Here is a 15,956-nt window from a genome sequence, read left to right on the forward strand (position 1 = left end):
AATTTTGAGCACTGTTAGAAACTCATATATATAAGCTAATCGCCAAATGGCACCTTAAACCCATATTATGTTTGCACAATGGTATGTCTAGGCACCCTTTTTTGCAGTGGCATTTATTATTATTATTTATTTCTTTTCTGTACTGCTTTATATTTTAAAGGAAAAAATCAAAGTGGTTTTCAAAACATTAGAACATCAAATAAAACAATCCAGAATAAAAAAACCCCGCAAACTGCAAGGAAAATATTTCAGATCCTTCTCTAAGTGGCATTTTGCTTTCCTCATCTTTATTTAGCTACGGTATACAGCTGCCCCATAGCAGAAGAACCCTAGAAGCCAGGGTGATTTAGTGGTTGGAATAACAACATTTAATATAACAAAAATAAAAGTAACATAATGTCTAGTATTGCTTATGCGAATGTAGTCAATAAATATTTGAACCAGGAAAATAAAACACAACTTTCATTCCTCTCACAAAAGCATCTGTCCTGACCTCACAGCTGTGACTTTCACTAACATAACTGTGCATGTGGGACCTGCAATTAACGTTGCAGTGCAGAAGGTACCTTTGCAGGATTTTAATCAGTCATGTCATTTTCCAGAATACTCCATTGAATCCCCACCCACACAGATTTTCCATTTTCCCTTCCTCCACAGACACTCAGTATTGTGTTGCAAATGAACAAACTCAGTCTTCACTGGATTCTCCTCCATGTCTTTCCCCCCTATAGTTTTGGTTTTTTTTTACTTCTGAAAAAACACAGGCCCCTCCCAAATCTGCTGATACCTTCCTTGTATGTGGATGCTGCTACACAAGGATTCACACTCAAAGAATGAATTCACTATTATCTATCTTCTTCTCCGGTGATCACTCGTAGTTGAGTACGATTGTCTTCCATGAACACAAGACCGTGAACAGTTCCATGAACAGTGAGTCCGGAAGTGACTGTGGAGGCTAATTCTGGATCCACACAGCCTTCCACAGTGAAGACATTGGTTCCGGGGCGGGAGTTGATCATGGTGAGGGTTTGCCAAACGTGCCTTCCTCTTAGCACATTTTTCCTTTTCGTCCTGAGTTTGAGCGTCTTCAAAATCCATGACACCTTTGGTAAAGGCTGTTCTCCAATTGGAGCACTCGCAGGCCAGTGTTTTCCAATTGTCTGCGTTTAGATTACATTTTTATATATATACATAGGGCCCCACATTTATATATATATAAAAAATTATATACCGTTGTATCATAATACTACATCACAGTGGTTTGCAACAATATAAAAACACAAAGTCAAATAATAAAATCATTAAAAATTAAAAACAAGTGAAAAGTGAAAAGAAATTGAAAACCAACATAAATGGGCCATTGTGTGTGGGAGGAGGTGTACTCTTAACTGCCTGCACAGGCATAGCAGAATATAAAAGTTTTCAGCAGGCTTTTAAAAGCTGGCACAGAATGTGCCTGCTGAATTTGCAGTAGGCACAGGGGCAGAGAGTGGAAAAAAGTTATTTTCTTTTGCCACTCTCCTGCAAGTACACCCTCATATGCACACATTTATATAAGCACACACTCACACCCACATAAGGTAAGGGAAGAACTGCTCATCACCTCCCTCCAATAAGTGCCTTATAGCTGACAGGGATCATGGCCAGCACATATAAACCCTACAACATGCTATCCTTACCTGATAAAATTGGCTATGGTAGTGTAAATAAGGATATGCATCTTATCAGCCTGATGCATAGGCATCAATTGTCCCCAGCAATGACAGTTCTGGGAACAGATGCAACCTGGCTTCTGCTGTCCCACAAAGTACTGATGCTGCATGTTCATCAGAAAAGAAATTTAGACCAAATTTTGGGAACTGCTGGCTTTTTTTAAAAAAGAAAAGAGGTAAGAATTTGGCTACTGAAAGTTTAGCACTTTGTTTACTGTCAGTCAACAGGTGGCCATTTTTCTAAAATGATCAATGTTCTAGATGTGTGATCACTGAAATTACACCATTGCAGAGACATAACAACTATTATATGAAGAATATGCAGGGAAGGAAAGGGCAAGCAGCACAGGATGAGGAGAGGAACTCTCTCAGACAATAATATTCTTACTACAATTTAGCATAACTTTTTTTTTGAAAACAGTATTTTCCACACAGTCTACTGTGATCAGAGATGTAAGCACCAATATGACAATGTTCTAATTCTTTGCCAGATACCATCTTGCATCAAAGTTCCTCACCTGTGATGTAATTTCAGAAAATAATAAAATGTTTATTTCTAGGGCCTTTTCCAAAAAGTGATGTTTTTATTTCTATAAGGAAAGTTTTCCTTGAATTCCACTACTAAATAAAATCAGCCACAGAAGTGAGAAATAGCTACAGCTCTTGTTTCGATCTATAAGAATGAGAACTCAGTAAATGCTATGTGCACTCAAAGCAATGTTTCAGAATTCTATCAACCAAGATAGAATCCTGACAACTGTGAATAGTTTTTTAGTGCCTATGTGACCTCTTCCCAAAAGCTATCAGGACAAATGTTGATAACAGAACTAGCAGAATCTATCTGTCTATCTATCTATCTATCTATCTATCTATCTATCTATCTATCTATCTATCTATAAGATTTAAAGCCAGACTCTTAATCCAAGAATTCAAAAAGTAGCTGAAAGAAACACAACTATCTTCAGTCTGCCCCCTCCCCCACTTTTCTGCTTCCATGGAAGTGCATACACCTCAAGTTATATTCTGCTCTGGACGAGAAAGCTGTGCATGAGTCACTGAAATAATGTTTTTTGTACTGCTATATTTAAGTTTCCTAGCTTGTAATCTGCTATGGTTAAAATAAAAAACAGGTGGGCAGAGTCAAGAGGGTCATTCAGCCTGCAAGCAAAGCATAGCAGAACTCTTGATGACCTCTTTATTGAGAGCAATAATTTGAGACCAAGTATGCTCTAGTTCACTCATCTACTACTTGACAATAAAGTGCAATCAGGCTGCAATCCTATGCATGCTTAACTGGGAGGAAGCCCCACTGAGAATAGTTGAACTGCTGAGAAACAAGGATAGGAATTACACTGAAAAAATGTTCATTTGAGTACTTTGTTTAAAAAAAAAAAGCCTCCTGAATACCTATAGTGTGTCTGCTAGCTTTAAAACATACAATACACCAACTACTGTAGTTTAATAACAAACAAACAAAATGGTCACATCCACATCAGTAGAAAATGGGAACGCTTATAATCAAGGCAAAACAACATGAAATTTGCTCCAATTGCCTTAGGCAGCAGACTCACATTGTCTCCTAGTGTCAGGCAGGGGAGAAATCAAGGAGCTATCAATTAACTACTGAAAAGGTCAACTACTAAAAACACAGTGGCTTCATGACAAACTATAGCTGGAAAGATACCATCTAAGATAGCTTTCAAAGCAATCTGAAAAATGGCCCTGAGACTACAAGTGATGAGCAGCCCCACATCCATCTTCATGACTTATTTATTTTATAAGCAAAAAGAAGCAAGAGGAGGTTGGAATCAGGAGCAGAGTACGGATGGGGAGGAGCTGTGAAGTTCTTTTTTATTTGCTGTTTTAAGAAATCACTACCCTTCTGGTTTCTGCCTCACTTTTAAGGAGGAGGGAGAAGAAAGAATACAGACACCCCTAATATTTTTGCTCACAGAGAGAACAGGGGTTATGGAGCTAATTCTGAAAAGAAAAACACTTGCAATGGAAAGTTATTAAAGAGTCTTATCACCCTCAACTTTCAACATTCAGCATCTGCTTCTCTCTCTCTCTCTCTTTCTTTTTAAAAAGGGTTCCACCACCCAATGGCGTTTCCTAAAAAGGGCTGCTCAGTCACGGATACAGCTACCAAGCTGCTCAACTGCCTCGTTCCTTGAGTCAGAACGACTAAATCTGTATCCACCGCCCATGTGCCGGTTCATGACTAGGGGCTTCCAGATTTCACGATCCTACCCCCGTTACCATTTGCCCATTGCCATGGGACTTCTGGGGTTTGGGTTTGGTTTTGGAAGACCCCAGTGCGTTAATTTGTTTTATGTGTGTAGATCAGTGCACGCTGACCAACACACAGTCTTAGCAGTAAGGTTCTGTTCTGATGCCATGAGTAGTCACGACAACCTGTAGATTCCTATCTGTTGCAGACTTCATCTGCCTTCACAGCCGTTGTAACATACCACTTGTTATCATCTGCCTGTTCTGCCGTTGAGGACTTTTTGGATCATTCTTTGTCTAGCTCCTTTCCTTTGACATTACTGCCTTGGGTGACCCTGCTGGGAGTACGAGATTCCCAACGGGTTCGCTCACAAGAGTCATAATAACATGAAAGTCCACTCACCACGACAAGGTGAAAACCAGTGAGTGAATACTCTATCAGCGGTTCCCCTGTAGATCAGAAGCACAACTCGTGTCATCAAGAAGTCATGTCTTAGGTGTAGTGGGCCCAATTCTATAAACTCCCTTCCATTAGGAATCAGGCACAGATGGTCTGGGTTAAGTTTCAGGTAAAAGTTTCAGGCTAAAACCATTTTATTTCAGAAGGCCTTTTTACTATGCAGGTTGTTTTAATGTTTCTATTTAAAGGTAAAGGGACCCCTGACCATTAGGTCCAGTCATGACGGACTCTGGGGTTGCGGCGCTCATCTCGCTTTATTGGCCGAGGGAGCCGGTGTACAGCTTCTGGGTCATGTGGCCAGCATGACTAAGCCGCTTCTGGCGAACCAGAACAGCACACAGAAATGCCGTTTACCTTCCCGCCGGAGCGGTACCTATTTATCTACTTGCACTTTGAGGTGCTTTCGAACTGCTAGGTTGGCAGGAGCAGGGACCAAGCAACGGGAGCTCACCCCGTCGCGGGAATTCGAACCGCCAATCTTCTGATCAGCAAGTCCTGGGCTCTGTGGTTTAACCCACAGCACCACCCGTGTCCCAATGTTTCTATTTACTGATGTTTTAATATATGTTTTACATATTGTATATTGTATGCTGTAAGTCATATAAATAACCACCAATAAACAGAAAATTGCTACCCAATCAGAAAGGTTTTGTAAAGTTGATTTTCTCTTTCATGATGCTAGATATGCAAAAATGAGTATGGGTATTCAAAGACAGACTTGCTAGTAAAACTTGGTGATCCAGCAACTTTTGTGATCATATGGAAGGCTTGTGAAAAATTAGCCTACAATTTTTAGTCTAGCAGCTTTTGTGGATTGAAACAAACCGTAGACTTGTGGAAAAAAATATCAGCCCACTATTTTTACTAGCCTGCCTGCCCACGGTTTACCTGTATTAGTCATTTGTGGGCTGAAAGCAAAAATGTTATGTTTTTCTAAAGCTTAATTCTTACTTATCACAGCATCATGGCCAGACTACTACCTATTTAGAAGCCTAATTTATAGTTTAAGCCTTGCCATCCTATACAAGTTTACAGAGAAATCTGACAGGATCCAACTCCCAGGCTAGTGCTTATAAGTATTTTTCAAACGCATAAATGTGAAAAGCTTCCAAAAAGCTACTTTCAAATCAGTCAACCATTTTCATTTTTTTAAAAACCCACTACCCTATCATGAAAAAATTCATAGTTTTGGAGGAGAGGTTCCTCATCAAAAACTGCATTATTTTACTTTGACAGGAGATAAATTTTCTTCTTAAGAATATATTCTGGCACTGTAGTGAATCAACAGCATCTACATGGAGACAAGATTGCTGGAAGAACTCACCTGCTGGGAGAATACCTGTATAGTTTACTTGATTAAACCAGCTAAGATTACATTAGAACTTGCTACTGATTCTACCATACTCAGTGTATAGAAAGAGCTGCTGCACTTCTTAATATAATCGAACTAGAGTTATTTACCTAAAGTTTCTTTTTTAAAGCTCAGACATACATATTTTTGTTTCTGATTTATTGTTTATATGGCCCCCTATAACAAAACTTTCTGGGCAGCTTGTAACAAAAATAATCACATGAAAATAAAAATCTATGCCCAGAATGCAGATATAAAGCTTTGTTAAGGAGCATTATGGAAATTTAAAACCAAGCAAACCAGAGCAATTTGCCCTGAGAAGTTATAGACGCCCTTTCTCTGGAGGTTTCTAAGAGCATATTGGGTTTTAATCTGTTAAAGTATGGCTTAAACCTCCATTCTTATTGCAAAGAGTTGAACAGATGACCTGGAAAGATGGAGTTTTATATGGTTTCATTCAAATACTGAAGCTGCTGTTCAATTAAGTAGAGTAGTTTTCTTATGTAGCTAGAAATGGTTTAGTTTACTTGAACACTGGGACCAGTAATCGTACACACTATTGTTTGTTAATTTCAATATATTTGAAAGTGCTGAGCAACTCAAATGAAAACCTTATATTAAAGCTGGATGTTTAAGTTTCATTTTTCCATTTCCTCAGTTCCCCTTCTATGTTCTCATCCCCTCAGTCCCTTTACTTCTTCTCCCCCACCCCTTTTCTTTCTTTTCAGCTTTTCACATTTGCTGCTTGAGCAGATTTCTCGGTCATGCCGGAGCCAAAAAATTCTAGATTGCCCAAAGGTTATAGAGTGGCACAGCCTCTTTTTGGCATCGGCACATAAGATATATATTAAAAACTGCAGTGGACTTGGCACACCAGAATTCCAGGTTGATCCAAAATACAGCTTTTGTCATCCTGAGTTTTAATCTGAGTAAACCTAATGGACCTAACTTAGTAATGTTCATTAATTTCAATGGTCTATTCTGAGCAAAACTTAAGTTGAATACTACCCTCCAGACTACTGCTGTAGTCACTGCATTACTAAAATTAAAATGTATTCAATTTTTTAAAAATCACTTTTTAAAGAACAAACATTTTCTGTAAGTGGCATAATTTAGGCTTAGTGCTCAACTGAGTGAATAACCATTACTACCAAAACAAAACCTGTACATAAAATATTAATTGGTGTTACTTGGCAACTATTTATGACCTAACAGTTACCCGTAAAGAATGAGAGACTCGGGTAAATAAACTGAAGAACTATCCCATAGATGTCAACAATACTGAACCAGCTCTTCCATTTTAATTGGAAGGGTCATTCCATGCCAAATCACCTGATTTTAATAATCGACCGTGCTCTCACGACTCAATTTTCTCAATTTTAAAAAAAAATGTCGATGACTATGATAAGCTCAAAATAATATTTTAAGATTTTTTTGGTCCAAAACTGGGCGCAGGAGAATTTTTTGAAAATTTCGATTTTCATGCAATTTAGGCTAATGGAATTTCTGCGTCAGTGTAGAAAAAAACCTCCTGTTTCACTTATTTTTCAACCGATTTCGGCTTATTTTGGTATCAAAATAAAGCTAATTGTGGTCTCTTTCAAAATAAGGTATAAAAATGAGGGCCTCGGACATAAGGTTACCAGGTTAATGAACTAGATGGATGGGATAGAAAGGACTGACAAAACTCGAGACCAGGAGGAAGAGATGTTGGATGAAGATTGGAAGAAAGTTTAAAAAAATTCTATTTAGGAATGTTTTCTAAAAATTAATGAGTATTAGAAAAATGTTGGAATGAAATTATTTGGCTTTAGCAGAAATGTTAAAAAGAACTATGTAAGAATATGCTATGGTTATGAGAAATTGGTATAAATAAGATTTAAGTTTTAAGGTTTTTTATGGTAAGATAAGGTTAAAATAGATTAAGGCAATTTAATGACAGAATATTATGAAAAATGGAAAGGATTTGCTGTGACAATCAACAACTAGAATACAGAAAAGGGAGGTGTGAGGAGGTTGATGAAATAAGGTAATGACAGTTAAGGATTTGGGAATATTGGATCTTTTTTTAAATCTTTGTGGTTTATTTTTGCTTTCTGATTTTGATGTGCTATGTGGTTTGTTTTTGCTTTTTGATTTTGACTTTTATCGATTTGTATTGTTTAATTGTTATTTGTTTTTTTTCTTGTCCCCCCTTTTTTTCTTTTTTTTTTTGTAATTTTAAAATTCTCAATAAACATCATTTAAAAAACAAAACAAAATAAGGTATAAAAATGGTCTTAAGCGCTACAGAAAAGGGTCACCAAAAATTCAAAGTGAATTTTTGTCATTTTATTCCCGGTAGGTTCGATAAGCCATAGCACGCAAACCACAATTAACACATGTTTTATACTTTTATTGTAGAATGGGCTAACCATGTACGTGTTATGATTTTAAAATAAGGAGGGTGTTTTTTGCGGTTATAAAATAAATTGATTTTGAGGTAATTTTTTACAATTTATTTATTTATTTATTTACGTACAGGTTTAAGTTCTTTTGAGCCTGAAATTACTCACACATCCATGAGAATAGTTAAAATTGTACCCTCTTATGTTACAATGTCATCTAATATATTTTAAAAATTAAGTTTTATTGATTATTTAATAAAAACAAAATACGTCTCAGAGCCCTTGTTCATTTTATTGTGTAAAACACTCCTGCAATGATATGGTCAAAGCTATTTTGTTTCCCATACATGTAATATGGTCAATGATGCTGGATGGATATATATTGGATTTTATAATTTAATATTCAACCAAATAACACAATGTAACATTTGTCATATAAACAAAAAAGAAAAAAAAACCATGACTTCCCTCAACTTCCCCTTCTGGTTCTTTAAATATTTATTACTTCTGATTAATTTTTGTCTTATTTTTATGATCTTATACCTCAATATACTTAAATTATTATCATTTTTATACCAAATTTTCTTTTGCAATTACATCTTGCACTTAATTACATTCCATATTATTATTTCTTGACCTTTAAACTTATTTTCTTACTTTTAAGTGTTTAATCAAACCCTGCTAGTGAGTCCTTTCTTTACAATATTTCTGCAGATACATCATAAACGGTTCCCAGTCTTTTAAAAAGTTTTCATTATCATTGTCTCTGAGTCTTCCCGTAAATTTCGCCATTTCTGCATATTCTATATATAAATCTTTATTGTGGTCCAAAGACCCGTAGAACAATTTCAGAACAAAATACAATTGAGACAGCCAACCACACAAGAGAGAGAAACCGAGGTGGTCATTTTGTTTTGTCTCAAACATGATAATCTTTGATTCTTACAACTTCCGAAAGAAACTTTGCCACGGCCAGTGTAATATCATTAGACCTACCATCCAAAAGATATTTAATATGGACCAAAAATTTTGGACCAAAAATATCTTAAAATATTATTTTGAGCTTATCTTATAGGTATCTACACATTTAAAATTTTGAGGAAAATCTGAGTCGTGAGAGCATATGGCACCAGGTCATTTGGCGGGGAATGACCCAGAAGAACGAACTGTAACCACCAGTCCTAATGAATCCAACTACTTGGGTTGTCCAACAGTCACTGGAAAAGCTGCCTGCTTCATATAGTTAAATGTATTACCAAGGCAGTCTAAATGTTTATTAGTTTCAAGCATCTTTTTTAAATAAGGAAAATACAATTTAAAGATGAAGGTTTGCCATGTTGCACCTATTTAGGCATAACAATTTCAATGGCACTAACCAAGCATGACTGAATGTTCCTGCCTTTATGCAGAATTTTCGATAATCCAAACTTCTGGTTACACAGTAGCGTAAGTCAAACCAAAAAGTATAAAACACTGTTTGAATTGCCAACAGAGGCCAAATAACAAGTAGGATAGTGAAAGTTTGTTTTAAAAAGGTAGGAAGAGAGAAAGTTGCAGGGCCATTTCCAAAGCCAAAAAAGGACATGGAGGGAAGAATCCAGAATAGGAAGGAAAAAAGACAACAAGCAGTGGTTTGAGCCTTTGCTTCATGGCAAGTGACAAAAATATGAGGATATATGGTGTCATGTTATTTGGCCCTGTAAAATAGGCATTTTAGGTAAATTAACACAAAATCCACATACCTGTTTTAGAGGGAAATGCTTTACTTAATGGAATTTGCTTCAAAGTGTGCAGTGGATTTGTGGCTTTAAACTATCCACAGTTTACTTTTTAGAAGGCCTTACAGCTTGATCCAAATGCAAAGTCAGAATGAGCATGAACAGAAATACTGGCCTTAGGACTTCAAAATTAACATTTTGGTTTGGAAATTTATGCTGCAGCTGAAGAGGATAATGTGTGGTATACGTCCCTGCTCAATGAGTACCAATGTTTTAGAACCTAATATGAAATTGTTTTCGAAACATCTGTCTTTAAGAGGACTTTAACAGAACAGTCCTAGTCGTATCTACTCAGAAGTAAGTCCTACTGAAATCCACGGGACTAACTCCCAGATAAATGGGGTTAGCATTGCAGCCTAACTTTCTAGGAAGAAGTACGGTTAGGAGCCACAAACTCACACAGAATTTAAAGTAACAATGCAGAGTAAATAGTTTAGAGAAGCCTTTCTCAACACAGTGCCATTCAGATATTCTGAACTACAGTTTCCATCATCCCTGGCCATTGGCCACACTGGCTGGAATTGAGCCTGGAACATTTGGAAGACACCACATTGGAGAAGGGTGATTTAGAGAATCAGCATTGATTCTGCTCCTTTTAAAATACACAGTCTACTTCTGACAAACTAAGGATCATGAAATATGACAATTCAGCAGTGAAGGACTTAGGAATGAGCAAAGTAGAAATGTAGCAAGTGCACCCAAGTCAGCTGCCGGTGCAACTTCTGCAACCCAAACGTCTGCTAATAACAAACTGCTGACCAATATTACCAAGTAAATGTAAATCCCACACTGGCTTTAAGCACTATTATCAAAGTCTGTAACTACTCTCAGGATCACATTTTGTGTCCAATCAGTGGCTAGTGTGTTGGCTCTGGGTTCAGATCCCTTCTCAGCCATGAAGAGACATGAACTTAGCTTGCCACATACTGATAAAATGTTGTTACAAGGCTGACTAGGCTTAAAATATTATGTGGGCTATAGAAAGGATTTAATAGCAAAGTTTCAATGTTACAGCTGAACTAAGCCTGAAACTTTCAGTCAGAATGTTTGATGAGAACAGCTAAACACTAACAACCCATGTCCTTTAAGTTTCTATCCAGCTAGCACAGTTAGGGTCTCTACCAAAAACTAAGTATTGACACAATAGTTTTAGTATTTGGAGTGAAAATCTGTTACATGACCATAAAAGGACAGCAGTGTAGACTTACTTGCCTGACCTCAATAAATTTAAATATAGTATATCAAGTGCCAAGCCACTGAACACATCTCTTCCTCAGAATTACCTGGCCTTCTAGGAAATACTGTTTTTAATTCTGAAAGGAAAATAATCTGAAACACTTTGCATACAACTTGTATAATGTTAAATTAAACAACTCAGTAATCTTAGCTCATGGCTGCACTGAATTTTCTACAATATTTCTAGGACTAATTCAGTACTAGTCTCCAACTACATACATGCAGTAAACAGAGAGAACAAAGGGAAACAATGCAATTTCTACTGTGTTAAGTATTCATAAGGCTCCCAGCAACCTAGTTAATTTAGAGACTGCCCTGCTCTGTTCCCCTTTGGCAGCTTTAATGAAAAACTATGTCAATACTATACTCTCACAAACTGAAATATATTCACAGGAAGGTGAACTACAACATATTTCACTATGACAGATCTACAGTGAAAGATTCCTCCTCTTCTTCAGGGGGTCTTCATTCAAGAGTATCTAATGTCCTAAATTTATTGTGACATGCTTGTGTATACTGTATAAAAATTTAAGGATATTAGAAGTGTTCCACAAATCTACGGATATTACTGTCTATGAACAACTTTCGTTTGCCATTTATGAAATTTTGTAAAACATTCCAGCACTCACATGAAGAATTTCCTGGCTGAAGTCTTAGTGACTAAAAAGCCGGATGTGTTTTTGCACAAATGGGTATTTCCTCCGGGCACTTCCACATTGCTCTATTTCACTGTCCTACAGGTGACCCAGAATGAACAATTTATTTTGCATGGTAATCTGCAAGAAAAGCAATCATCATGCTCCTCATTAAGAGTTCAGGTTGTCTTGGGGTTAAAGCATTTCCTGGATATTTTTATCCTAGAAATATCATGCATCATGTTCCCTCCTGGTTATGCCTGTGAAGCCATCTTGTGTGAAAGAGACTGAAAACCAAAGTCAGTATTGTATGCATATACACTACAAAGATAAAATTGAACTAGGAAAGCTGTTTTGCTTGACTAAGCACTGTGTCTTAAGGCAAAGGTTTTATAATGGAACATATTTCCTGACACAACATTTTTACTTATTTCTTTCTAAGACCAATGTACACTTAAACCCTAGAAAGTCACTGCTAGTCAGCAGCAGACAATAGTCAGTGAGGTGGACCAATGCACTGATAGTTTAAGGCAGGTTCATGTGTTCATATGCAAGTGTGTCACAATGAAATCAATGAACCTGCTTCTGAGTAAATATATTGGCTTATAAGGCTCTGAGCAATTAGATCTAGACATCAGGCATAATCATATGGTTTCCAAACCCAAGGCTGCAATTCTATTTTTAGTTGTATTGTGTTTTACATCATTATTTTAAGTTTGCCATATTTTGTCATTTTAATGCATTCTGAAATACCTTGGAAGAAGGCCTATAAAAAATTTTTAACTGATTAAATGGGGGGGGGAGAGAACACACCTACTTCACAAGGCTTGTTTTTATTTAAGAAATAAGACTGTTATCCAATACACATACCAGGCAACATGACCAAGAGAATATAGCAGTACTTCAGATTAAACATTTATTTATGCTACAAGTGCTGTGGCATTTAGAAGTCATAATCAAACAGAAGAATTAGATTCTCCTATCACATAGTTAGTAAACTGGTTATAAATTTGTATTTTATCACACTTTAAGGCTCATGTTAAAGTGAAATTATGTGCTAACTCACTTTAGAAGTTCACATAATACTGGGTAGGGTTATTTATTTTATTTATTTATGTTTTAATTTATATACCACCCTATACACAGAGGTTCCAGGCGGTTTACAGAATAAAATCAAAATATAAAACCACGAAATACATAATAAAAATAAAAACAGCAACAACCCAGTAACCCGCATACAAAAAGACCACATTTTTAAAAGGGCATAGTACAAAAAAGTTGCACTAAGCATTAATATAGCTGTCTTTAATATAGCACCATGTACAGAGAACTTGAACACAACAACTCTGTCATTCTCATGATACTACCCTACTCTGAGGTATGGTGTGATATCAGTCTTACAGATAATGGGACAGACTGAACAAAGTGACTTATCCAAGACTGCTTCTAGCAGGACAAATTTTGTACATGCAGTGGCGCTGTGGGTAAAAGCCTCAGCGCCTAGGGCTTGCCGATTGAAAGGTCGGCGGTTCGAATCCCCGCGGCGGGGCGCGCTCCCGCTGCTCAGTCCCAGCGCCTGCCAACCTAGCAGTTCGAAAGCACCCCCGGGTGCAAGTAGATAAATAGGTACCGCTTACCAGCGGGAAGGTAAATGGCGTTCCGTGTGCTGCGCTGGCTCGCCAGATGCAGCGTTGTCACGCTGGCCACGTGACCCGGAAGTGTCTCCGGACAGCGCTGGCCCCCGGCCTATAGATGTGAGATGGGCGCACAAACCCCAGAGTCTGTCAAGACTGGCCCGTTCGGGCAGGGGTACCTTTACCTTTACCTTACTATAATACAAACTCCATGTAGTGGTGTGCAACAATCACAGACCCGTGCCATTGAAAATGGCTGCAGCCTCCCCATTCAAGTTCATACACATCCAGTTTGTTATATCTAATCACTGTATTAAAAATATGCATGCTATATGCACATTTCTCCCTACACCACAGGGCTTACGGGCACAAAATCCATCACATTTGAAGTCACCTTCAGTTTATCTATGGCTGAGAAGAATAAAATAGAAGACCAATCCTGTCAAGCACAGAACCACAATAGGGGGCAACTAGATATCAGTGCCAAAGCCCATGCTTTGTGTGTACAGTACTAAAGTGCTGGCTAAATAATCTCAGCAAACCTGGGAAAGGGACAAATTCTCCAAGCTGCTGCTAGGCTGAATAAGAAATCTGGGCTTGACAGGGTAATAGCTTTAACCAGCATAAAGCAGCTTCTTACATTCGGATGGATTTTTCATTCCTTTGTACTATCTACTCATTACAACCATTTCTTCCATACCCTACTTGGTAACAATATTACATATTGAGTTATCAGTTGCAATGATTGTGAACTCATCTAATGCAGTACCTGAACAGGTCAATAAGGCTTGGGGTGATTTTAAGGAAAGAGCAGGCTACTATTAAGGATGGAATGGGCACCTATCCACTGCAGGACCCACCCCTGGAATAACCATAACCACCTCTGGGGAAAGCGTGCTACCAGCTCTGAAGAAACTGGCTGGAGTACACTTGCCGATATTGAATTTCAAAGCAAGGAAAACCTGGACATTTATAGGAGAGCCCTAAGAAAACCCTACTAACGAGTCCTGCTAAAATCTTGACATGCATCTGACTGCAACTCACTCCCACACCGACCATGCAGATCAATAATAATAATAATAATAATAATAATAAATTATTATTATTTATATCCCGCCCATCCGGCTGAGTCTCCCCATCAAGTGTAAAAAACAATACAGCATTAAATATTAAAAACTTCCCTAAACAGGGCTGCCTTCGGATGTCAGATCAAGGCTTCAGACGCCACAAAAATAACGGCCACCCCCACCTACCACCAATAAATATAATACAAAAACGGACTCTCCAGTCTGCAAAACGGAGGAAAGGATATTTGTGCAGTTCCGCCCACCCCGCTGACATTATTTCAGCTTACGTCTTCCTCCAGCACCTTCGTGCTCAAGACCAGAGGCAGCAGGGCGGCAATTTCACATTAAGCCCCCTCCTCACCTTTCCAACTTGCCAAATGAATGAATGAAAGGCGGCGTTCTGCAGTATAAAGTTTATCTTTCATGGCCGCGGTACAGTCAGGAGCATTATGCCCTTTAAGCTGCAAAGGCTTTGCATTTTTTATTTTATTTTTTGGAGGGGGGCGGTGGCAGGGGGGGTGTTTTGCCCGCCTCCCTCCCGTCCCGTTAACATTTCCCTGCGGGGGCGGGAAGTGGCAGCCCAGGCAGGTCGCCCTTCCCACGACGGGGCCTTCCTGAGGGGAAGGGTGGGTTGTTGGGCCGGCCGGCCAGGCCTCCCCGCTCCCGCTTTTCCCCTCACGGCGACCCCCCCCCCCGGTCTAGTCCGCCCAGCCGGGCTCACCTACTAAGCGGCGGCTCAGGGCCGTTGGAGGCGGCCGCGGCTGGAAGGCCGGCGCATCTCTCTGCCTCCTCCTCAGCGCCGCGCCGGCTCCCTCCTGGGTCCCAGCATCACCCCGGAGCGCGCTCGGCCTGTCGTAAAGGCGGCAGCGGCAGCGCGGAGCCCCCTCCCCTCACGCGGCCTGCGAAACGGCTCTTGCCTCAGGCCCAGCCAGCGAGCGAGCCGAGAGACACTGTAGAGGAGGAGGAGGAGGATGGGGCGGGGGAGACGGGGGGCGGGCGGAAGGGTGGAGTGACGGCGCCGAAGCCAATCGCAACGAAAGGGCAGCCTCGCGTCCTCCGGCCAACCATTAAGCTCGGCTGAGGCGGGGAGCAGGCCTGGAGAGAAACGTAGCAACGCGGCCTTCTTCGACGTCCCCCTGATTAGAAGCGAGGCAGCCAATCCCCGATCGTGGGAATAAGTAATATGCAAACCACGCCCACTCCTCTCTCCCTCCCCTTCTCTCTCTTAATCGCGCTCTTCTCCGCCCCCTAGCGACCATCTTGGCTGAGGGCAGATTGCCAGGGCAGTAGGACGGTGTCGCTTCAGCACCCATTTTGGAATGGGGCACGGCTTACACGAAAGACGGCGATTTTAAAAAAAAAAAAATAAAGAAGAAACGGCCCCCTATCCATGGTTACGAAGGAGTAAGCCTCGTAAATGACTTGTTTAGTAAACCTGAATGCGAAATACTGCCCTCTTGGAGGGGC

The 15,956-nt window shown here is 39.4% G+C and overlaps 1 protein-coding gene and 1 long non-coding RNA gene across 5 annotated transcripts in view; one reads left to right on the forward strand and one right to left on the reverse strand.

The window, feature by feature from the left end:
- The window catches only part of LOC309529720, a 37,223-nt gene extending 31,448 nt beyond the window's left edge, over nt 1-5,775 (forward strand). Inside the window, exons 4-5 of one of the 2 annotated variants that reach the window (XR_014218371.1) lie at nt 4,243-4,367; nt 5,641-5,775. This is a non-coding gene — a long non-coding RNA (uncharacterized lncRNA). Of the gene's footprint in view, nt 1-4,242; nt 4,368-5,637 lie in introns of both variants that reach the window. The other variant, XR_014218372.1, reaches the window with a different exon arrangement.
- SOCS5 (suppressor of cytokine signaling 5) overlaps nt 1-15,626 on the reverse strand; it is a 29,980-nt gene extending 14,354 nt beyond the window's left edge. For 2 of the 3 annotated variants that reach the window (XM_082217665.1, XM_082217663.1), the window contains exon 1: nt 15,211-15,626. The gene's annotated coding sequence lies outside the window, so the exon portion shown is untranslated. Of the gene's footprint in view, nt 1-11,782; nt 11,800-15,210 lie in introns of those variants that run through there. The other variant, XM_082217664.1, reaches the window with a different exon arrangement.
- Between the last annotated feature and the right edge of the window lie 330 nt (nt 15,627-15,956).

Source organism: Podarcis vaucheri (assembly GCF_965113315.1).
Source record: "Podarcis vaucheri genome assembly, chromosome: 3".
Taxonomy (NCBI): Eukaryota; Metazoa; Chordata; class Lepidosauria; order Squamata; family Lacertidae; genus Podarcis; species Podarcis vaucheri.